Consider the following 25227-nt stretch of genomic DNA (forward strand, 5'->3'; position numbering starts at 1 on the left):
GTAATTAAATTCAACTTAATAAAAATATAAACCTCGCTGGACGAAGAAAAATAAGAAGTTAAACTTAAGTGCTGAATTATTAGGTCCCTATTTAAAAACCCGTTATATTTATGTACGTTTATGGATGTTAGTGTAACCTGAGGCCAGGTTTCGGGTCGGCCACCATACAACCTAAAAACCATCCATAAAACACACACAAACCTACAAATAATATACAAGCGGGCTTGCAAACATATTTATTGAGGCCCAAATATAATTTTATTAGACAATTTCTGTGTTCGCATTCATAAAATTTTCAAATTGGTTGAGTGATTTGGATGCGAAGTAGCATTAATTACACCATAATAAACTGTGTTATTGCATTTTATTAAGTCTAGAGCTAGCCGCAACACACAGAGACACACACACAAATCCATGCTCCCGCATACTGGCTGGCAACCCATAAGGGTACCCTTAAATTGAGTGAGTGCTGAGCGAAGTGGAAAGGAGTGTGGCGGCAAAGTTTCGGTTGAATGCTAAAAATGCTGAAAAGTTCCTTTTTTATTACACTTGGTAACTTTTTTAATTATCCACTTTAGTTTGAATGTTGGTTGTGGTTGTTGCTATATTTATTCTTCTTATTATGAATGTAGTGATTGCGTGCTGTTACTTTCAATATGCCTTTGGATGATGATTTTACTCAGCTACGTATATATAAGCATGAAGATGAGCTGTATAAATTTGAGAGCATCACAGCAACAAAGGAGGGTTAGAGATGTTGCCGGTGAATATGAGAGATCAAATAAAAGGAGTTATTAAATTTTATTACAACAACTAGCAAGAAACTGCTAAGGCGAAAGTTGGTTTATTTTTATTTTAAGTAGGTATACATAAAATTTTGATATTTAACTTCTTTTCAAAACAAATAAAGTTACTGTTTCTGGCACTCGAGATATACAAGTATAAATAGGTCAGAAGATTAAATTAATCTTCTTGTGCTTTGACTTTAATACAACAGACATAATAAAATTGACAATCATACACATTAAGGAGGCAACGGTTCATGCTTGATATCAAGTATGAAAGAATGCAAGTTCCTCACATCCTGACTGATTCTTAAGAGTTTTTGGGAAACTGAGTTTCCTTGCTATGGGGCAACACATCATCAAGAAAAGCTTAGAAGTGAAGAGCTAAGGCTAAGAGACGCTAGCTGACAATGAGCTGGGCTGATGAGCTGGCTAGACAGGGAACTTTGGAGATGGTTTCGTCGCAAAATGAGAGGATTGGGGTTCTCTTAAGCACCTGTGGTCCGATCCTGGGAAGATAGGCCTCGAGTCAACTCAGCGAGTGCTGGGCTAGTGCGCAAACGGGCAAGGTGGCGAGATCCTTCTGGCCACGGGTAGATCGGGGACGCTCGAGAGTACTCCTAAGGTGAACAAAGCCGCAGCTCTCGATTTTGGTGGCTATCCTTACCGGGCATTGTCTGTTAGGTGTACATGCGGTGAGACTTGGGATCGCTTCAAGTCCGTTCTGCAGAAGTTGTTTTGAGGACGAAGTGGAATTATCTCAACATCTTCTTCTTAGCTGGTCTAGCAAAGATATAGACATCTGGGCTCTCACTTTTTCGCTACACCTGCGGATATAGCGGATTTAAAAATCACACATCGGGTGAAGTTCATTAATAACTTGATGCGACTAATTACCAACGGAAATCAGCCACAGTCAGCGTCATCGTAAGTGCATGGACATTATTCCCTAGTCCCAAGGCTCCTTCTTCCTTCCTTTCCTTCCCTGTGTGGTATCAGAACGGACGAATTTTGAATATTTGTCAAATGGGCCCCAAGCAAGGGCATCCATTAAAACCTAACCTAACCCAGCTGGCACTCCCTAGCTGACTCCCGTAGTTTTTATGAGCAATCCTAGGAGACTCTAATACACCTTCTTCTTGAATGTAGCGCTATAGGCTTGAGACATTAGCTGCATACTGCAGCTAGAAGAAAGTCATATACAGGTATGGCCAGTCCAGCCCAGTTCTATCTGAAGTTTAATAAGGGAACTGGGTCTGGATGAAGTACTGTGATGAATAGAAGGCACAAAATTCATAAGGTCGAAGAGCAAGCTTCAAATTTTAAATTTTCTGGTCACGGTTACGTTTTGGGTATGGGTGGACCGTCTTCAGTTAACCACCTCCAAAATTTTGCGCATGATATGATCAAAGATTGCAAGTACCTCATTTCGCCTATTCCAGAAGCTGCACGAATGAGTCTTTTACTATCCTGCGTGGCACACTACTAGGTTTAAGTACTTTGACTCATCGCTCTTGAATGACACTGATGAATGTGGGGATATAAGTGTCAGTCAGATTCATTAAAGAAAAAAAAACGAGAAGTAGCACCTAAACTGCTGGATCGCTGGACTGGCACTTGTAACTACCTGTTTACCCACCTTGATTAGCATCAGCGCACTTTATGTAGCCTTTGACAAATTCCGCCATAATTCAAAAATCGAATCGAGCTCCAGAATCAGGCCGCTGCTAAAAATATAAGCAAATCTTACCAAAAACCTGTTCTTATTTACTACAGGGAAAATGGTTCCTGCTGCCCAAGTAGCGCCGTTTTGATAAATTATGAATCCTCCAAGAGGCAGATATCTACAGCCAGTCAGAGTTGTTGATGTAATGAAGAAGGTTGATGGGATTTATAGTAGGTTGGTCCACTACCTCAGGCTGTCGAAGAAAAGCGCACCCAGTGGCCAGTTCATCTGCCAAATCCGGGTATATACAGATAAAGTGCTCAACAGTCGTCTTCTCTGAAAGGTCCCTACAGTTTCTGCAATGGGGGTTAAATGGTAAACTTAGCTTTCCTAACTGAGTGCTAATCGTGCAATGGCTGATAAAAACAGCTACGTGTCTGGAAATTGAATTGCGTGGCGTCTTCAGGACTTTCTAGTCCAGCATGCATTGTATTAGGGTTTAAGGGTTTTCGAAATAGCACACAAAGAAATCAAGCACCACCTGTTTTGTGTTTTCCTGAGAAATAAGTTGTGTAATTCCCTTTTAACAAGAGTTAGGGGTGACCAATGCAGTCCTCTTCAGCCCAGATTAGGAATGATTTATCTGCACAAGAGATTTGATCTCCCCCTTACAGGAGTTGACCAGTTTGTATCTGCGCCATAGCATCTCTAGAGCCTTGATGACGCCTTGACTATGGGAAAAAATGTTAATATGTCACTCGCTTCCTGCAGGATAGCAAAGACTTCTGCCTGAAAAACACTAACAGCATTCGGCTGTTTTAATATATAAATTGGCTGATTTAGAGAAAGCTCCTGCTTCGACTTCCGATTCCATCTTGGAGCCATCTGGATGCATCTCTAACGTACTGTTAATATTCCATCTACGCATTTTTCGTACAATAGCTCAAGTGTCTGAATGTGAGCAGTGATTATGTAAAGTTATCTCTTTAGAATAGAACGAGACATTTGTTTTCCATCTGCATTTACCAGGTGTGAGCGTTTTCAAAATATTTATTAAAGGTAAACCGCTAATACGCATAAACATTTTTTCCTGATTTACACGTAACAGTAAAATGGACAATATTTTTTTAAGTACTAATAAAGCTGCTTTTATTTTCTAAAATTCCTCTCAACAAGAATGGTTGTGGGGTGGGGTGGAATATCCTGCGGTGAAAGCACCAAGTGCGATTTTTTCTATGATTACACAAAAATAAAAAAAGTGACTAGCTGAGTGCTATATTCATATTGAATAATTTATCTTATCATTCGCAGAGCGAACAACAAATGTGAATTTATTGATATGGTAATTGAACAAAACCACAGGAAATTTTAATTTTTTTTTGGTTTTTGGCCAATCAACTGAAGTTTACAAAAATTAACGCTCCACTGAATTTATAACAAGTTTTGACATTTTTCGTTTTCGTTCTTTCGTTACTAGTTTTTCACACACACACATACATAAACAATTCATTGTTGTATAATATGGATTTAAGGATGTGCACAGCTCTACATTTCTGATTTTTCGTTTGGATTTTAGTTTGTTATATTTTAGCCTTTGGCACTTCATTTCACATTGGCATTTCAATTGGCTGCTCCATTCTGTGATATTTTAACTCCACTCAAAAAATGTTACGTATACGCCATGCCGAACGCACAACTAAAATCAATGTGCTTAGCGAGTTTTAGACGAAATAAAAAGTACAAAATACACGCGCTTAGCAATTGGAAACTTCAACCGCGATAGCAATGCTACCAATCAAAAACAACATAGCGCAGCAGCAAAAAAAATCAAAGCAAAAAAAATCGAAAGAAGATAAAATAAATTTGTATACGAGTATGCTTCCTGTATTGGGCAGGGCAAAACAATCAAAATTCGTAATTGACAACATTTCCGAATTGTCGATGCCAAAATGTCGACAACGTAAGCCGTTGTTGAAATAAATGAAATCGGCCAAATGAAGAGGATTGCACGCGAGGCTGGAGATTGGTGATTGGCCGCTATATATCGTACGTACGTATGTTGGTCGTGGTGGGTGTGTATGGTCGACCAAAGTGCAGAGGAAGGGAGGAAAATGAATATACCAGGTTGACGTAGGGGAGCGCTGAGGCAGAGTTGTTTCGGCGAGTTGAATGTTATCAGTGTAGCGCAGCACGATTTGTGGCAAATCGCTTTGTCAGCGTCATATGAAGTGACACAATCTGGTATCAGCACGCGTGCAAGCAGGCATACAAATATAACACGAGCTAAGAGCTAAGAGTAAATTTCGTGCTGAACAAGGTAAAGTGGACATTGAGATAGACTGACTGGCGCATCGGTCTGACGCAACGATATTTGCAGCAACTGCGAATTGATTGTCAACTCTACGACTATGAGTATCAATGATCAGAGATCACATACGAATGGTCGCATACTCGGCACATATATCACATTTACGTTTACTTGACAACGCGTATGTAGGTATGAAAGTAGCTTTCAAGTAGTGTATATATGTATGATGTGGAAGACTTTAAGGGGAAGGAAATTTGGCAGTAGGCAGTGGTTACGCTTGATTTGATTTCATTTCAATTCAATTCGATGCCAATCGACTTGTATTAATTTGCTTGTATTCCACTATGAACGCTTTTATCCACGCATACCCAGGTATGTACATATGTGTGAATGGCTCCGTGTGTGTGTGTGTTTTTGACTAATACTAATATTATACTACTACATATGTACAACAATTGTTTGTACGATTTGTGTTGTATCCAATTTGCCGAAACCTATTTGCCATTTGGGAATCGACAATGAGCCTCATTTAGTTGAGTTAATAACTGACAAATCGCATGCAACGCAAATGCCGCAAGCTACAGCAGCTACTCGTACTCGTACGCGTACATAGACAGAGCATAGAGAGAAACAATAGCTGGCGTGATTGGCGCTTATCAGTTTCAGTAAATCAGTTTAACTAGTCAGCGAGTCAGCGAATCGGTTATGTCCGTTTGGCGCCGTTGGACCACTCTGATGCTAGTTAGCCGCATGAAAGATAATGTAATACACATACACACGCATATTAAGGTGGTCCGGTTATGAATAATTTCTTGTTACAGCAAATTACATTTTTTTAATTCACTGTAATTATTGCACTTCTAATCCGTTGGTTTCGAAAGCACGAGAGCGCCCAACGTTCACTGCCTAGACCAAGTCACCATTAACCTGAAAAAGAAAATTGTGATTGAAGCTAAAGCTCATCCCGAGCTGAAACGCTGCCTACTGATGATGATAATGAATTATTGCAATAAATAACACCAGAGATGTGTAATCGTGCTGTGGGTAAATCCTACTCTCTGTCACACCCTGGGCAATGTAGCAGACGATGAATGAAATTCTACTCTACAAGAGCAGGCCAGCAGTGTGTAGTAGTCTAACCCGAAGAGAGGTGATAACGGGAGAGGTACATGATCTCTGGGGTCATGCGGCTGAGCCAAAAGTCGTGTCTAGCGTTAGTTCAAAAGCCGAAAATGGTAATTGGAGGCAATTGAGACCAGCTTGCTGTGTTCTTATTCTGAGCCTCCTTAACATTGTTGAAGTCGGGCTTAGAATAAATAGTAGGGGTTACATTGGAGTATTTGGTTATATGGAAATGGCATCGAATTAGCCCCTTGTGGGTCAATAGTGGCATTCCAAGCCCAAAAGAAAGTTACTAGTAAAATAAAGCTGCCGAGAGTCTGTAAGGTAGTCCTCTCGACAAAACTAACACTCTACAAGGCTTGCATCATGCGCATCCTTACGTATGGCGCAGAAGTTGGGCGATGACAAAATCCGATGAGGCATTGCTTGGAGTATTTGAGAGAAAAATTCGGTGGAAAATTTTTAGAACTTTGCTCGGTGGTGGCGACGAGTATCGCAGTCGATGGAACAGTGAACTGTATAAACTTCATCACGACATAAACATTCCGCAGCGAATAAAGATGTAGCGGCTTCGTTAGCTGAGCCATGTCGTCCGAATGGCTATAGATCATCAGCTGATGGTAGTAAAGGAAAAGAAAAGTCTCCTCTACGTTGAAGAGATCAGTTGGATAAGATTTTGGTTTCACCTGGTGTTTCCAACTGGCGCTTGTTAGCGCGAAAGAGAAATGACTGGCGCGCTTTGAGAAACTTGGCCGAAATTTCATAAGCGCTTATCGCATCAACTACGAAGATTAAGAGTCTACACGGAGAGCAGGTTCTGCCACCGTAATAGAGATAAACAGGCTGGCGTCCAGTTTTCCTCAAAATGTTTGCTCTAACGAAGCATAAATACCCTATGTCCAACGAGTGATTGAGGACCGGAAGAAGAATAATGCTGTTAGTGCCACCAACGGTGCAAGATGTATAGAAATAACAACTCAGCTTTAAAGCAAATGTTTTGCTAGCCATAGGAGTTGTAATTAGGGAAGTTTGACTCAATTTTTCCAACGCCATTATGTTTTCTGCATCAAAAAATCAGCTTGCAAGATGAAAGATCTCTCAACACAATGAAGCTGATCGTCTTCACTAGATCCCAAAGTAGCTCGAGATCCTAAAAAGCTGTAGTTTGATGTGATTGAAAATGAAATTCATTAGGAAGAAACCCATGCTTTAAGGCGAATTACAAGTCAAGGAAACTAATGTTAGAACACGTCAATTACATAATGTGTCGCTTCGTTACTATGGTGACCCTCCAACTCAAGATCCACCAAATGACAGTCACGTATAAACTCATCAGACCCAATTTTGATGCAAAAAAGCCATAGTGTCAGGGAACTATTTTTGCAACAAATGGTGAGTGGATCTGGAAGGCCTCGGACAATTTCAGTCAGACCAGAAAAAGGGCTAATAATAGAGTTACAAATTGAAGAGGTTCAAACGTTTCTAAAAAGAAAATTAGAGATAAGCCGAAGTGCGTATAAGGGAGTCTCCATTATTTGCATTTAAATTTTCTCCATATCTCTTCATCATCATAGCTTAAAATGATAGCATTCGGTAGGCTTTAGTTTGGCCAGAAAGCTTCGAGGTTTATATAGAGCGTCAAAGCCGATATGACGTATTATTTGAGAGGGAATACTTTCAAACGCTGACCGTAAGTAGAAGATCTTAAACAAGTAGTAAGTGCTGAGATAATTCCTTCGCTATTTGCAAAAATTACTCTAAATAACGTTTAGCCTTGATGCATGGACACCAATCGGATAGAGTCCCATTAACGTCTGCACTATTATCGTGAATTGCGACTTTATTTGCCTCATAAGCACCTCGAGCGCCCCCCATTCACACATGGCTAGAATCATCTGATGACTTTACACTTCAATGTTCTCATTTAGTTCTAGCTAAGTTGAGTCGGTAGATCTATCAACCAGCAGTATGAGCATTATTGCCACATTAATCATTCTAGATACTGAAGGTTCATCATCGTCGCAGCGATTAAAGCTCAGGGTGAACCAATGCTTAATTCCCAATCGCGCTCTATGCCACTCGGTTCATTGCGTTGCTTCTCTGGCGCCGGTTTCATAAAGAGCACATTTGCAGCAACATCTTCTGTCCATCTTTTTGGCGGTTTTCCATGCTTTTTACTGCCCATAATAAGAAAGCTGAAGATCTTTTCCGTAATCCTGCTGTCGTCATCATTGTATCTGATTCTGTAATATCCATCAGCATCCCTTACTGGTCCAAATATTCTTCATAAGATTTACGATCAAACCGGACAAGGTAGTTCTTGATGTTAGATGTCGGCATCCATGCTTCATATGTTGCTACTGATCTTATAAGCGTCCTGTAGATTTGTAGCTTACATAACCTCGATAGTAATGTATTTTTGAGGTGAGCAAAATAACTTCTATTAGCACATTGTGGACTACCATTCACGCCGATTGGAGGGCTGTAGCACTGCTAAGGCTTACACCCAGGTATTTAAAACTCTCAACTTAGTGAAAAATATATATAAGAGTTGAGCCCCCGAGGTTCCCATAGCGCGTAACGTTTAAAGACGTAACGAGGTGTTTTGTCTTACCGATATTAACTTCAAGGCCGACTAGCTTTTCTTTAGTTATCAGCTCCAGCGTACAGTCAGCAAGTGCGCGTTGGCTTCTTGCAACGATAGAAAGGTGGTTAGCATAGCCGCAGATCAGAACGTTTCGTGAAAATGGTAATTTTAGGGTCAATATCGTCACTTACAAATTTTAGAACTGGGTTAAATGAGATGGTAGATTGTCTGTCTCTTTGTTTCACACCTATTACGCCATTAAATTAGTCTGAAATTTGTACGTTGGGTCATTGATACCACTGACGCGGGTTTCTTCGGCACTTCTTGCCTACAGAGTATTAAAGGCAGTTTTTTATATCGATGCTTTTTTCAAAAATTTAGCACATTACAAAATACTGATCAGTAGTTGATACATTGATACTCGCCCAGAATATGCTCTGTCACCGGATTAATTCCCTCAACGAGTAAGCTAGTGAATACTTTACAGACCGATTTTAACAGGGAGATGGCATTGAAATTGTTGCAATCACGCTTGTCTCTTCTCTTTCTGAGCATTGCGAAAAGTATTCTCCCGGACGTTCCAGACTCGTACTATAAGTTTAGTAAGTATTGATACCAGTGCTAGACCACTGCATTTATTTAGTTTGGCTGCCATCTTCACCGCTTGCTTTACCATTATTTAGTTTTCGTATTGCAGTTTCAACTTCCCTTCTTCTTTGTTGATGCAACATCTATTTTCGTCGAAAAGTAAAGTTGAGATACATAATTCTCTAAACTGTTTCCTGCGATCCTTTCGTTCTTAAGCGGATTAGAAAATTAGTCTTACCCCCTGCGTAGAATTTGCGGTTCCTGGGTGCGGAGTTCGTTCCCATTTGGCGGATCTCATCTCTAAAAGATTCCCTCTTTGTTTTAAAGATTACAATACCTAATACCACGTGAAAGGAATCGCCCTAATAGTCATAGATATTCATTGCGATGCGTTATTGCGATATTAACTTACATTCAAATGCGTTTATGCTGTTACATTGCTGCCGGCTCAGCGAAAACAAATTGTGTTTGCAAATTTCAATTTGAACAAAGCGATATTCATTGTTTGTGCCGAATGGGCAAAACAATACAAGTACGCAGCTAGCCATTTGCTCGTAATTCGATTGAGTAAAAATAGCAGTGCTATTAAAAAGAATATATATTTGCCTATAATGAATACGCAATCATAGCGCCGTAAAAATGAAAATTTATAGAAGTCGTATAAGAAATTCAAAATTAAAAAAGGCGGGGTAAGAAATATTTGTTAATATTTTTGTCAATAAAGTGTGTTTGTCAATGGCGAATGCGATGCCAAATGTAGTGGGTAAATATTTTGAGCAAATTAATAAATAAAGAGTTTAATTGTATTACACAATGCCCTAAGCCCCATGGATGTCCTTTGTCCTACGAGGCAATGGGGATCGGAAGAAGAAGAAACAGTGCAACAAAATGAAAACAAAAAATATTATCCAGAGCTCCCGTAGTATTTTTCTGATAGCTTGAAAGAAATATGTTTATGAATGCAAGAGGTCGTTGTCTCGCTTATCCAACAACACATACTTTGTTGGGTTGCGGGCCACCCCGGAGTTGAGGGGGGAAAAAAGCAGTTGAGTGTGCAAGGAAAGGCTCTGGGCAGCGAGTGGTAGAGGACATAAACATTCCTCTAAACGTAGTGTTCACTGCGATTGACTTAAGCATAATCGGGAAAATCAACGGAACGTGGTCTCTGACTACTCACTGCAGGGTCTCCAAAGCACTCTAGCCAAAACTAAATCTTAAAAGCACAAAATATCTGCTTGGATTCAACAGATGAACTACCAGCGTCCTTACAGATGCTATAACGGGTCAATGTACTACTGGCACCCTAGCCAGTCCAATGAGTGTACCCCACATTGACTTCTGCAAGAGTTGTGGAGATGAAAAAGAAATTGAGACGGTACAGCAGAGGAGGTGAATGTTCTGCATGTTCTGCAAATATTTTGGCATTATATCTTTGAAGACCTGGGAAACTTACAAAATGTTCCAGTGAGACATTTTGCAAAGGGCTAGTTGTCTTCTTAAACAGATCTAAGTGGTTTAAGGTACTTTTCGTTAGAAGATGGAAATCTAATGCAGGTATCACAATAAGCCTTAAGACCACCGAGTGTCTTGAATTAGACAAGCAACCTGGCTAACCAAACCGTTCCTAAGGAAGATAAATATACTTCTATTTCACCAAATATTTGTTTCGATATTTTTTTTTTTTTTAATTTTTGCCTCTCTAAAGTTTACAGTTCTAATTTTATATGAAATTATGAGACTTTTTAATATTTTAAATCATCCAATATTGTCTTAAATATTTTTGACCTTATTTTTAAATATGGCTCGTGTCTTTGCTGCCTATGACAGAAGAAGTAAAAGGGATCAATTAAGAGGTATTGGATTTTAAATAAAAGTAAAACAACGAAACTTCAAATTGATTGGTCACTCTTTACTATTTTTGTGTAGAATCGTTCGCACATTTATTTTTTAAGGATAATATCATTCAAATATTGGCTGCAACTGCGCCGTAATTCCGTCACCCGTAAAAATCAATTTTGAATGACTCGTTGGTCGAAGTTGGTTTATCCACAAAGCACTAGGACTTTACTCACCCCCATAAATAGAAGTTCCACCTTTGAACTTTATCAAACAATCTTGTTGGCTAGTCCACTGGTCTGAGACGAGAGATCATTTTCTCACCGAAACGATATCGTAGTAAATCCAATGTTTCCCGGGCTGTATGACAAGTATCACCATCAATTTCCGTCTTTTATTATGGTGCGATAGCGTTCGCTATTAAGTGTTACATTAGCGCCAGCCTTGTCCCCGAAGAAATATGTGCCAATGAATCCTCCAGCCCATAAGTTCCACCAATTAGTTGTTTTCAATTGATATAAGGGGCTACGGGTAGGGGTCTGAATTTTCAAAAAATTTGATTTTTTTTACATTTTCTTAAAGCGTAATATCTTAGAAATATTGTGTGAAAAGTTGAAGTGAATCCGACAAACACACTTTTCGAGTTAATCAACAATTAACAAAGGGCGCTCAATAGCAAAGCTTTAAATGCGTTTTTCTCCAAACTGTGTTTTTTGAACTGGTGATCACTGTAACTTAAAAACTGCTTGGAAGATTTCAATCAAATTAATACTGCTTTTGAAGAACATAAAAAACTCGTAACTGATCAAAGGATTTTTTTCTCAAAAATTTCATTTTTTTTTTTAATTAATTGTCCGTGTTTATTCTAGAAAATCTGAAAAATATTTCCTGTGTCCGCCATTTTGTTAATTTTGAAAAAAACAAAGCTTCTATCGGGCACAAGATTGTCATTAATAAAACTAATTTCTCTTTTCCGATTGATTTTAAATGATTCTCCAAGGTATTCTGCTGTTTTGTATTGACTAGCAAAAAACAATTATTGAAAATCATTATTTTTATGGGCCTCTGACTAGCTCATAATAACTGCTTTTGAATGGCTTCGGGTTGCTTTTCAGCCCAAATGTTGCTTACTGTCGTGGCCATTAAGCTAAAAATGGGCCTCATTGCTGTACGCCAAAAGTTAACCTGAGCGCGTGCTGAACACTTTTCACAGAGCTTCGAATTTCGTAATCCAATTGTACGATTTCTAAACGTTATTGAGACGTAAGCCTTACGTGATAAATTGTCAACGAATAGTGAGAAAAATTAAATGTTTAGTCTGACAGTGTTCACGCATAATTTGTCAAAAAATTCCTATTGGACAAAGTACCATCAATCTGTTCATCCTTTATTAGAAACCTTCTTATGGGATGATTTTGCGCCACCTTATAGTAAAACAGGCCCAGAGACTATGGACACGCGGACTCATGACTTCTATGTATATAGGCTGGCTAGATAAAGAAGAAGAAAATACGATTTCGCACCTTCTGTGCCATTGTTCAATTCTATGCAGTCGAAGGTAACATTGACAATTCTCCAATGAATTGGAAGATCTCAGTACTACCAAAATGAGGTATATTGTAAAGTGCTTCATCAGCTCATATAGGTTTTAGTAGAAAGCAGCACAAGCTTACCATGCAGCATGACTATAGCAATTTTGTTTTTTTATGTCAGTCCTCTGCATTTTCCCCTCCATATAAAAACTTTTCGAAAATTTGCTGTATGGAACAAAATCCGTAATACCGTCAAGAAAAAAAATTATTAAAAATCAACACTAATTTTGAGCTACTTTAAACTTGCACTTTAATTTACTTCAATGGACTAAAAGGCTGCATACTCAAACGTTTTCTAACTAAAAATCTGAAATGAAATTTTTTTAATATTCTTCAGTATTTTGAACTTTAATTTAAATGGACTTTTTTGTAGTGTAAGCAACATTTTTATAAGTCAAAAGAAATTATTAAAAAAAACACTATCAAAACTTCGCGCTATTATTGAATATTAAAATGAACACTGATGTGAATCCACACTTTTCGTCAGCAACGTCGTTCCCTAGTTTGAGGAAGATTCCTTATGAGCAATTGTCACTTAGTTGGCTTTTTGTTGTGATTGCACGTCGCGAAATTCGAATGTTTCTATTGTCGTGAGACGCACTTTACTTGCCGCACGGTCTATAAAAAGTGAATCTGACTGATAGAAGAAAAAATATTAGTCGAGACGATGCCATTTTATTCACTGCATTGGGTGGTTGAAGGTGTAGCAATTTGCGGAGTGACTTACGTTCTGGAGCAGGAATGCTTTTGTAAAATTCCTCACTCGCAACACAAATTTTGAAACATATTGGTTCTTCCTCTTCTTTCTGTAGCTCCTAATAGGACGGTACACGCTGCTGGGCAAAAATGATTGAAATGTCAAAAACGCAAATGCATGCATTGCAAAAAAAAAGAAGTAATGAAAGCCACAGCGATAAACAAAATAACAACAGCAGAATTTCACCGGAAAATGGAAAATCATGCAGCAGAAAACTGAATTTGACTGACATTTAAGTAATGGTCATGTTGCTGGGAAGAAGTGAAGCATGTAGGGGTATAGCGATCAAATTGCAAATGTATGAGTATCGCAGGAGCAAACCGATTACATATTTCAGAAGCCAACGGCAATAGTTACAACAGAGAAGGTGGATATGTCAGCATTTGAAATGGCAAGCAAAACAGCTGCACAGAGCAAAGAAAAAATGATCATTAGGATCTTCTAAGCGAATTTGCAACCAACAACTGTGAAAACAGACACAGAACGATTTCAACGAGGCTACCTGAATCGAAGCATGACGAATGGTGTGCCGAATATGAGGCATAGTTCAAAGTTATTTCATCAAATCACTCATTGTACCGTTATGACTTGCAACTGCATCAATTTCAATGCAATAGCAAATTTTGAGTCCGATGATGGCCGGCTGATTTGAAGATTTCAAATGAACGCTGGTAATCGTTGCAAGAAAATTTCCATTAACATTTTCACTGCTGCACAGTGGGTAATTTACAGTTTTTAGTTGGTAATGCCCCCTCGGAAGGCAATGGCAAACCTCTGATTTCTGCCATGAAAAGGCTCCTCATAAAAATATCTGCCGTTCGGAGTCGGCTTAAAACTGTAGGTCCCTCCATTTGAGGAACAACATCAAGACGCACACCACAAATAGGAGAAGGAGCTCGGCCAAACACCCAAAAAATGGTATACGCGCCTATTATATATTATATATAGGTATATAAGTTAATTTTTCATTTGTTAATTTGAGTTTTTTAAAAAACTTGCGTGGACAGGAGTCCACGTCTTTACAGTTTATTGTTCACTAAAAAACTAAATTTACAAAATATTCTTACTTCTATATTACAACTAGAATTTAGCCAGGTCACGTTGCATCAGCATGTGCTGGGAAAATTCGTAAGTTTGGGAAATGCACGGTCAGCGCTTTAGTCTTGCGCGTGTGGTGTCGTCTACCCGTGAGACTCAACTTTGTGATATGTTCACAATATGATACATGATATTATATTATGTGCCATGAACATGTGTCATGGTAACAAACCCCCCCCTAAGATTCAAACGTCCTCGTTTGAAGTCTTGTTGAAAATTTGGTTAAGTCCTTTTATTGCAGCCTCCGTTAAATCGATGGACCGTGTTTCTTTGTTTTTTCTAGGTGACAGGATTAATTTGTTTGAAAATATGGCAATGATTATAAGTATTATCATAACGCTGATGCTTGCAGCATACTTGAGCCGATATGACGATCCTGTTAGTCTAATTTCTTTTGTATTATTGAAATTTAATTGTTTTAGCATTTCTAAAGAAAGAATTTCTTCACTTCTGTTTGATATCGATATTGGTTGGAGAATAGCAGGTAGGGGTTTGTTCGTTGATTTTTGCCCATTGAAAAATTTCTTTCCGTTGATTTGAATGGTGGCGTTATTGAAGTGAATCACAAAAGTACCGTTAAGAGTTGTATAGTCTTCATTTATTAGGACACCGCCCCTGAAATCGTTTAGGAATATAACTCCAGGTGACAGCTCCTCGAAGTCTGGGATGTGCTGGCTATTTGTGACTGTGCAGTTTGGCAAACGACTTGTTAAAAGGTTACTAATACAATAATCATTACTTAAATCTAGCAAATTATCCCTTAAACATATTTGTAATGAGTTATATTTTTTACAATTGCTTTTTATTCCATAAATAATTTTTTCGCAGTTAAGAATTGAATTGAAACTGATTTTGTTAATATTGTTGTTTTTCTTTACCGCTCTGATATCAATAGTTTGACAAATTTGATTTTCTACAGTTGGTAAACTTATAATATAAATGATTGTCTTGCCATTAGTCGCTATTTTAATTTCAGAAAATTCCAGAGCTTCGTCCAAATTTACAAACGGGATGTTATCTTTATCAAAAAATTTTTTTTGCAATATCGATTTCTTCGGTTGACATTATGTATGAATTTATTATATTGGCTTTTGCCCAATGTATCGCATAAGCGATATTTATGATTTCCTCTTTCATAATTTCTAATTTGTATTTTAATTTCAAAAATGATTCTATTTCTTTACCTTCGTTGTTTTGCATATCTTTCATAATACGGTTTGTGATATTTGTGATTTCATTAACTTTTTCTATCGTAAGCTTATTAATAAGAACTTGATTATTGTTATTTTCTAGAAGGTTATTTAATTTGTTTACAACTATTTCATGGTCTTCATGGTCTGGACTTCCTGCAATCCATTTCCATGCACTGCCCAAAAAATTTAGTGATCTTTTAGATTTCCTATCTGTTCTTAGGTTATTAATATGGGCCTTTATTTGAGTTATTAAGAGTGATATGAAGGGGTAGTTCGGGTTTCTGTAGAATGTTTCTGTTTTTGCCGTTGCTTCTATATGTTCCAGGATTTCTGTGTATTTGTCAATATTTATTTCGTGTATTATCCTAAATTGTCCTGTCTGTAGTTTTGCTGTTCCTTTTTCTATTGTGATTAATTGGGCGTTCGAGTAGTCTAGTATCTGCACCTCTGCGAGGCACAGTGGTAAAAAAAACCTGAAAAAAAATGTTGTAGTTAGTTCCGTATTCTGCTCTTGTGAATGATTTGTCCTCTTTCAGTCACTAACGTGCTATTCCTATCTTCCTTAACTATTTCTTTGCTATAAGGTTTACTTAGCTTAGTACCTAATCTTCTATTTTTCTTAACAAAAATTACCTGTCCCGGTAAATATATTTTATTTTCTTGTTTGTTTTTATTGTGGTAGTCGATGTCCTTTCTTTGTTTTTGTGCTATCTTTTCTAAATTGTTTTGACGTGTCCTTTCAATGTCTTCTGGTGTGAAGGTCACGTTTCTGCAAAAAAATAGATCTACAGGTCTCTTTTCGGTAACGGAATGGACACTGTGGTTGTATTCAGATACTGCCCTCTCTAGCAGCTCCTCGAAATTTCTATGCCCGCCATTCTCCTTAATGCAGCGCATTATTTCCGTCAGCGTGGAATGGAATCTTTCCACTTGTCCATTTGCCTGACTTTTATAAGGTGGAGTAGCATAGACTTCAATTGCTAGCTCGTCCCTCATCATAAACATAATTGAATTAGAGTTGAGTGATGGCTCATTATCTATTACGACAACTTTCGGGACGCCAAAGGAGAACAGAATTTCTCTTAAAGGTCTTCTAACGTCTTCTATAGATCTGCTATTTAACATTTTTGTTACCGCGTATTTCGTAAACTTATCTAAAGCGGTCATAACTCTTTTACCCTCTGTCAGGAATATGTCTATGTGTATTGTGTGACCAGGGAAAGTTGGTAGTGGAGTTGCTGCCAGTTTTGGTTGGTTGGGATGTCTTTCGTACTTACTTTCTTTGCATACCGTGCAATTGGCTACAAGCCGCTTAATCTTGTTCATCATACCGGGAAAATAACTTTTTTCAAGAATTTGAATTTTATTCTCTTTATCGTTTCTGTGGGCTCTTAAGTGCTCCCTCAGGATAATTTCTTCCTGCTCTTGTTCGTTAACAATGTCCTCAACTATTTTTTGTGTATATCGGCATTTGAAGTTTCTAAAATGTAGTGGATAGATGTTTTGGATTAAACCCATCGTTCTCTCATTTGTATGAATTCCGTTTATAACCGATGGATTCAGATATCTTTTGAGGAGCGCCAAAATATTTTGCTCATTGAACTGTGGCTCCTTGATTACGTGACGATGCATCGTTGGAAAAACTATCTTAAACTGGTACGAAGCTGTGTCCGCTTCCTCAAGGAAAATTTGGTTCTTGAAGGCATTCACCGGCGCTTCTGTACAGGGTATAAGGTCATGGCCTGAACTTTCGTCACTATGGGTAGTAGGCGTAAGCGAGTTGACTTGGTTTAGTATCCTCGAAAGTGCATCTGCTACTACGTTTGATTTTCCCGGTTTATATAATAATTCATGATTATACTCCTCTAATATCGCTTTCCATCTCTTCATTTTGCTATTTGCGTTTTTGTGGCTGAGTGCATAGGTCAATGGTTGGTGGTCGGTAATTATTTTTACTTTCTTCGAACCGTACAGATAGCTTCTTAGGTTGTTTAAAGACCAGATTATAGAAAGCATCTCTTTCTCGTTAGTTGCATAACTTTCTTCCGTTTTATTAAGAGTCCTCGAGATGAAGGTTATTGGGCGATTTTCTTGCGATAGGACGGCTCCTATAGCAAAGTCGGATGCATCCGTTGTAAGTTCGAAGTCTTTTTCAAAGTTGGGATGTGCCAGGATAATATCCCTTGATATTAGAGCATTTTTAATCTTATTGAATGATTCGATAGCTTCCTTATTAAGGTTTATTTCTAACTTCCTTGAGTTTCTTTTTGAAGTATTTCCAGCTTCTCCGCGAAGTAGCGTCGTCAAGGGCTTGGCAATTTTGGAGTAATCCCTAATAAATCTCCTGTAATAGCCTGACATTCCTAGGAAAGATCTCAACTCCTTCAGAGTACGGGGAATTGGGAATTTTGCAACGGCTTCAACCTTTTTGGGGTTTGTTTTTATTCCTTCTGAACTGATGACATATCCTAGGAATTCTACTTCCTGTTTGGCGAATTCGCATTTGCTTAATTGTACTTTCATATTCGCACTTTCTAATGTTTTAAATACCATTTCAAGATTTTCCAAATGCTCTTCCTCGTTCCTGCCGAAAATTATAACGTCGTCAATGTAGACGTAACATCTGACTCCTATATGTTGACGAAGGATATCATCTAGTGCTCTTTGGAAGGTTGCGGGGGCATTCTTCAGCCCGAAGGGTAGGCGGAGGAATTCATACTTTCCATTATTAACGGAAAAGGCAGTCTTTTCTATATCTGACTTCCGTAGCGGAATTTGATGAAACCCGCTTTTGAGGTCAATTACTGTAAACAATTTGTTGTTACCGAGGTTTGCTAGGACCTCGTTAATTTCGGGAATGGGGTATTTATCTGGGATGGTTATTGAGTTGAGCTTTCGATAATCAATAACCATACGGTATTTCCTCTCGCCGGATGCATCTGGTTTTTTGTTAACTATCCACACAGGAGAGTTATATGGAGATTTAGATTTTCTTATAATTCCGTTGTCAAGGAGTTCTTCCACTTGCTTTTCTATTTCTGCCTTCAAAGCCATGGGATAGGGGTAAGGCTTGGAATACACAGGATTATCATTAATAGTTCTGATTTCGCCTTTAACTAGAGTGGTGTATGTTAATTTTTCGTCAGGATCAGAAAACAATTTTGGGCATTTTGCAATAATATTATTTATTTTCCGTTGATGCTCCTCAGGGAGATGTGGAATTTCTAATTTGACATTATTAACTTGCTGGGATATTCGCTGCTTGAGTGGGATAACAATCCCTGGAAAAATGGTCATTGTGCCTTTTTCGGTATCTATGATAGCTTTTAGTTTTCTGAGGGTGTCGTTGCCGATGATCCCATGAAAAGAATTCAGGGGTGGCAGAATAAAGAACTTAATTTTTTCTATATTTGGTCCGAAAATATCTATAAATGTATGATGTGTTATTTCAATATTACACGCAACTGATTCTACTTTAAATGGCTTATTTGGTAGTGGATTTCTTATCCTAGTTGATTGAATATAGTTCTTATTGGATCCTGTGTCAATAAGAAAATCCAATTGGTCCCCACGCCTTGTTGTAAATTCGTAATACGGAAGTGAGGACGGCGTTAGTCTAAAAAATTAATTAGGTCTACTTCGGAGTGGTTTTGTTCGCTAGTATTCAAATTGCTTTGCCCTTCTGGAGCTCCGATTACATGCTGCATTGCTTCGTAGTAGTCGTCATGTGAATTACCGTAATAACTCTGATTTGAGTTTGGCTCTGTAGGATAATTGGTTACATTTTGTGACACTGCATTTGCGTGAAAAGTACGTTGCATTTTATTCGGAGGGCGAATATATTGAGAAGATAGTGGACGTTTCTGCGGTTGAGTGTTTTGATTAGAACTTGGCCTATTTTGGTAGTTAATTTGTCTAGAGTGTAGAGAAGAATCTACATCCATTGCGACTGGTGGTTTTGGGGGTAAGTTGGAGCGATTGTTGAATCCTTGGTTTAATTGTTGTTGGGGGCGTATTCCAAAGTTGTTGTTAGACTGATAATTATAATTTGGTCTACTATTATAATACGTTGGATTACCCTGGTTCGGTTGCGTCCGGGGTGTCGTGTTAAATGGCCTATTGTTGTAATTGTTTACTTGTCTCGGAGGATAGTTATACCGTTGCGGGGATACCGCATATGTAAGTTCAGGATAAAAAGGGCGGTTGTTTGACATATTTTGCCGTGGAGGTCGCGGCGGCGGTTGATTTAATGATCTATGCACGTTATGTGCATGGTTCATACGAAAGGACATGTTGTCTAATTTTTGACAGAGATGAAGGGCTTGAGGCAAGGTTGTAGGTTCACGGATGCTAAGGAGTCGCGGTAAGTCGCCATTTAGTCCCCTGATGAATGTATCGAGAGCTTTCTCCCGATATGAGTTCGTCATCGTCCTTATGGACTCATCGCCAAGATCCAAGCATGAGATCTTGTCTAAAATAAGCGAAAGGTGTTGGTAAACTTTTTGGTAAAAAGTTGCAATGTCATCTTGTCGTTGAGCCAAGGTGGTCAATTGGTACTCAAGTGTACCAATATCTCTCTTATCCGAATAATGCATCATTAAGCATTTGCGGATTTGAGCCCAGTCTAACGGAGTACTGTAGGACTCCAAAGCGGTGTCAGCATCGCCGACGATTTTATGACGTATAATGTGTAGGATGGAAAAATATTTAGGAGTGTCTTTCAAAGTTTCGTATGCTCTTAAGATCCTGTCCACACTTTTCCGCCAGGAGCTAAATTCCCCTGGTTTACCTGAAAATTCCCGTAGACATTTGACCATGTCGGGAATCCTGTCTATTTCGTGCATATTTCCTACATTTAAAGCTATATTACAGTCCTGTCCACTAAACTCAGTAATGTTTGGTGTATTTAATCTGTCGAGCACTTCTCGCACTATTGTTTCGACAACAGTAGTGTTAATGGAAGAGGATGGTTTTGTCTGATTGCTACCGTAATCAAGCCGGAGCTGGCTCAGTTGCTCTACTAACTGTTCAGCAGATTCTGTCATTTTTTTTTTTTTTTGTTCTCTTTAGCTCCAAGTAAAATTGATCACCTACGAAATTTTTCACTAATAAAAAAATCTATTTTTTCCTTTTCTCAGGATTTTTATGAAATATTCTTTTCAAAAATATTAATTTTCTTACTTTCCGCAAATTTTACAAATATATAATTTTTCCACTTTTTTCTCTTTTTTTAAAAAAATATCAGTTTTTCTTAAATTTTATAAAAAATATTTTCCTTTTCCCAGGATTTTTACGAAATATTCTTTTTCAAAAATATTAATTTTCTTACTTTCCGCAAATTTTACAAATATATAATTTTTCCAAAAATATCAGTTTTTCCTCAAATTTTATGGAAATATTTTTTCACTCTTACAAATGTTAATTTTTTAGTTTCCTCAAAGTTTAAAAATTTTTTCACTCTTTAATTCTTTTTCAAATTTTCACTAATTTTTTTTCACAATATTTTTTTTTTATAATTAAGAAATAATATATCTTAAAAGTAATCTCACGTTAGGGTCCAGCGCTGCATGTGGATGTTTGTTGGATGCTTCAGTATTCTCCTTTTTCCTGTGGTACTCGGGTCCTTCGGCGTCACTTGTTGTCCCACTTGTCTCTTGCGAATTGTCGCTTTTACTTCACTTTATTTTTTCTAGCTTAATCACGACGTTTCGCGTAGCCGTACTTTTTATTTTTCGGGCTTTTATTACTTTTCGCGCGCGGTCCCTGCTCGGGCGCCAGTTAATTTTTCATTTGTTAATTTGAGTTTTTTAAAAAACTTGCGTGGACAGGAGTCCACGTCTTTACAGTTTATTGTTCACTAAAAAACTAAATTTACAAAATATTCTTACTTCTATATTACAACTAGAATTTAGCCAGGTCACGTTGCATCAGCATGTGCTGGGAAAATTCGTAAGTTTGGGAAATGCACGGTCAGCGCTTTAGTCTTGCGCGTGTGGTGTCGTCTACCCGTGAGACTCAACTTTGTGATATGTTCACAATATGATACATGATATTATATTATGTGCCATGAACATGTGTCATGGTAACATATATAGTTGGTAATTATATTTTATTGAATATAGTAAATTAGTTGAACTTAAGTAGGCATACAACAAAGGTAGATGAACTATTATTTTCTTATATTAAAATTTTGGAAATTATTTTTTGCGGTGGCCAACAGCGAAGTGTTCACATACAGTCAATATCTCATAAGTCGAATCGCAATTAATCGATGAAAATGTTCGACTTATGAAAACTTCGAGCTATAGAATATTATTTTTTTTTTTAAAGAAACTCCTAAATTATGAATACATTTAACAATTAGAAACCAACTTAATTCTAAGCAGAACAAAGGCGCTACTGCGATGAAGAATTGATTCTGGACTTTGTATTTACGGACATCGTACTGAGGAAAATATTCAACCATTTAATGAAGCTGCTCCTGCTAAGAATTGAAAGATATACCTCACAGAGCTTAGCGCAACAAAGTAATGCTACTACCCAAGCTTCTGCATTGCAGAAACAAAGTCTTAATTGTACAGGTAAACTCAGCCATTTAAGAAGAAGCTTAATTCTGTCGCAAAACAAAACAGGTCTGTACTTATATGGGTTTCCGATGTTCAAGTAAACGAAATTGCCAATGAATTGGCCAGCCGTGGATGAGCGACTCCACCCTCAAAGGCCAGAACCAATAATCTGAATCAGTTCCACAGGGATCATAAATTAGATCAGCGATTATGTATGCAATTTACATAAAGAGCGATGGTCCGGTCTAGAACGCTGAAGAACTGCAAATTGATGGTCGGTTTTATTACAGGACACAACATATGGGGTCAGCATTCGTTCTCTAAAATTGCAGGATATTTACAGATTTGCCAAAAAATCTGGAAAATTCTCACAGGACTAACTACTTTAGTCTTTGTCTCTATTCTTTCCTATCTTTTTCTCTGATACTTTCATCCTTACCACCTTGACTATATACCCTCTTTCCAGAGCTCTAAATACAATGGGCGTTTTAGCCTGAGTGTTTAAGGAGCCACAAAATTTCTTGGTGCTCCTTGGCTCGACCTATTCAAATTTCAAATTTCAATTTCAATTCAAACTCAGCTAAGCAGCTATGCAACAATCTAAAAACAGCCGCAAACCGTTCTTCATATCAAGTTGCGTTGATCTAATTCACAAACTTAACGTCAGATCAGACGCAGTATCAACACCAATTCTAATTTTTCATGACAGGCTTGAATCAAAAAAGCTTTCTATAACGGATTTGCTAAGATTTTCCAAATAGTCCGCCTCCTCTAAAGAATACGTTCAACATTTCTTTGAAACCTTGTTCTTTGACAAAAACAAATGCGACCTTATTTATACAGACGGGTATAAAACAGACACCAGTAACTCGTTGTAGTTACAAATTAGCTTGCGTTACATTCTCAGTCGGTACTTTGCTATTTACAGCCAAAGCAGCTTGAAACGATACTTGAAATTTCCGACAAAGGCGGAAAGCTCGTCATTTGCAGCGATAGTAAGCATCTCGATTAATCACCGAAATCCGAAATAATATGATATTAAACAAAAATGTGATAAGGATCACGTGGGTTCTGGGTTATGTCGGAATACAGGGCAACGACTACCAAAGAAGCTCCTCAAGAACGCCTACACTTTAGGGGACATTTTGCCAACAAAGATACGCGGAAAATTATACAACAATCTCTTCAGGAAATATACAATAGTCTATGGAGCACCAGTACCAACAGCACAATCCTACTGGCATCAAACTATTATATATTATACATACACAATTCTCAGAGCCCATAGATATTGGCATGCCTTCGAATTGGTCACACTGTCGGCCACTCAATTTCACATCCTAAATGGCACAGCCTACCAGTCTGCCTTTCTGCTAGTCCAACAAATACATGGCAACACACACTCGATACCTTCCCAGGATGGGAAGATATTAGAACTGGTCATTTCCATTGTGACGGGTGTGACCGTGTTACTGACATTTTTCGTTATAATTTTAGAATTTAAAACTGTTACTTAAATTAAAGGACACTAATCCCTGCCATGTGAATATTAAAGTTGTTTGATACCAAGTACATACTGAAAATTTATCATTTCCGACCATAGCTGCCATTTGAAGACTGTGACGGGTGTGACCTTACATATTTAAGCTTTCAACAAAACTTTATAATATATTACTTTCATTGAAGTTTTTGTAAAATTTCCCAAAGAATGCGTATAGAAATGTTGGAGGAGCACATTGTTTGAAGTCTTTCTGGTTGTATGTCATACTTACTTTTCTAAAAAATTCATATTTTTCTTTAAAGAAAAAGCGTAAAAAAAGGGACGGGTGCGACCACTCTATGTGACGGGTGTGACCTAGTATGAAAATTCAAAAATTTTGCTGAACTAAAATTTTTTTTTTATTGAATCCAATTATGAATAAAAACACATAAAATAACATTTCATTTGTTTATTCGCTATCATTGACATCACAATACTCTAGAGTCTAGACCTGTATTTTTCAAGGAAATTTGTTTAAATTCAGATAAATACGAATAGGAAGCATATACAGAGACCGCATCTGCTCTTTTAAAGGCATGCGTTTTTTGAAGGTTCTTTACCATTTTAACGCTTTCCCATATTTCGTTTAAGAAAGAACTATTCTGATCGATGTCGTCTTTTGATGCGTAAAAAACATTGATCTTATTCAATTTGTGTTTTGCAACAAGATATTTGAAACAGTCCAGCGGTGTTTTCATAATACATTCTCTAGCTTTAATGGCTGTTCATAATGCTATTTTTACTGTTGCCCCTATACCATCTGCTGCGCCTTTACCATGGCCTGTAGCGAAAAAATTCCATGTTACTTCTAACCCAAAATCCTTAGGAGCATGACATATGTTGAAAATGTTGTACCTATTTTTAAATTGGGATGCACAACCATCTGAAAAAATGTGTACAACTTTCAAATCAACCTTTTCCTTAAGGTCACTTGTAATCATTTTTAAGAATGCCCACTTTCTGGTTTTCGAAGCCATTAAAAAAACAAGCACTTCGCGTTTATGTGACGGGTGTGACCAAGTATTTTATATTACTGAATAGCCAAAACGCGAAAAAAAAATTAGTAAAATGTCACCAAACTATTTACTACGCATACTTTGTTATCATTGCAAAGTATCAAGTGATTATATTATAATGTACAGTAAAAATTTAATTGAACTTTTTCAATTTTTAGTGGGACGGGTGTGACCGAAAATTTTAAAGTTTTAAAAAATCAATAAAAGTTTTATTTTACAATGTATCATGTCAAAACTTTGAAAGAATGGAAGCAATAGCATATTATATTCAAATATAACGGGGTTTTGTCAATAGTCATAAAGGAAGAACAAGAAAATGTAAAATAAAGACACATCGTAAAAAGAATGTGAACTCACTTTTCAGTATAGGCGAAGTTCACAGTGCTGCCAAACTTATTAAACTTAAGGCAAAAATATAGTTTTTGATTTTCCCATATATATTATTCTCTGGCAGACATTATTTGATTGAATTTAACTAAAAACAAGTAAATTAATTTTTTTCTGCATAGGGCCGTTTTAGGTGGAATTTATCACCTGAAATTTATCTTAATCTTAAACTTTCAAATCTACTCA

The sequence above is a fragment of the Anastrepha obliqua genome, chromosome 1 (assembly GCF_027943255.1).
Source record: "Anastrepha obliqua isolate idAnaObli1 chromosome 1, idAnaObli1_1.0, whole genome shotgun sequence".
Classification (NCBI taxonomy): Eukaryota; Metazoa; Arthropoda; class Insecta; order Diptera; family Tephritidae; genus Anastrepha; species Anastrepha obliqua.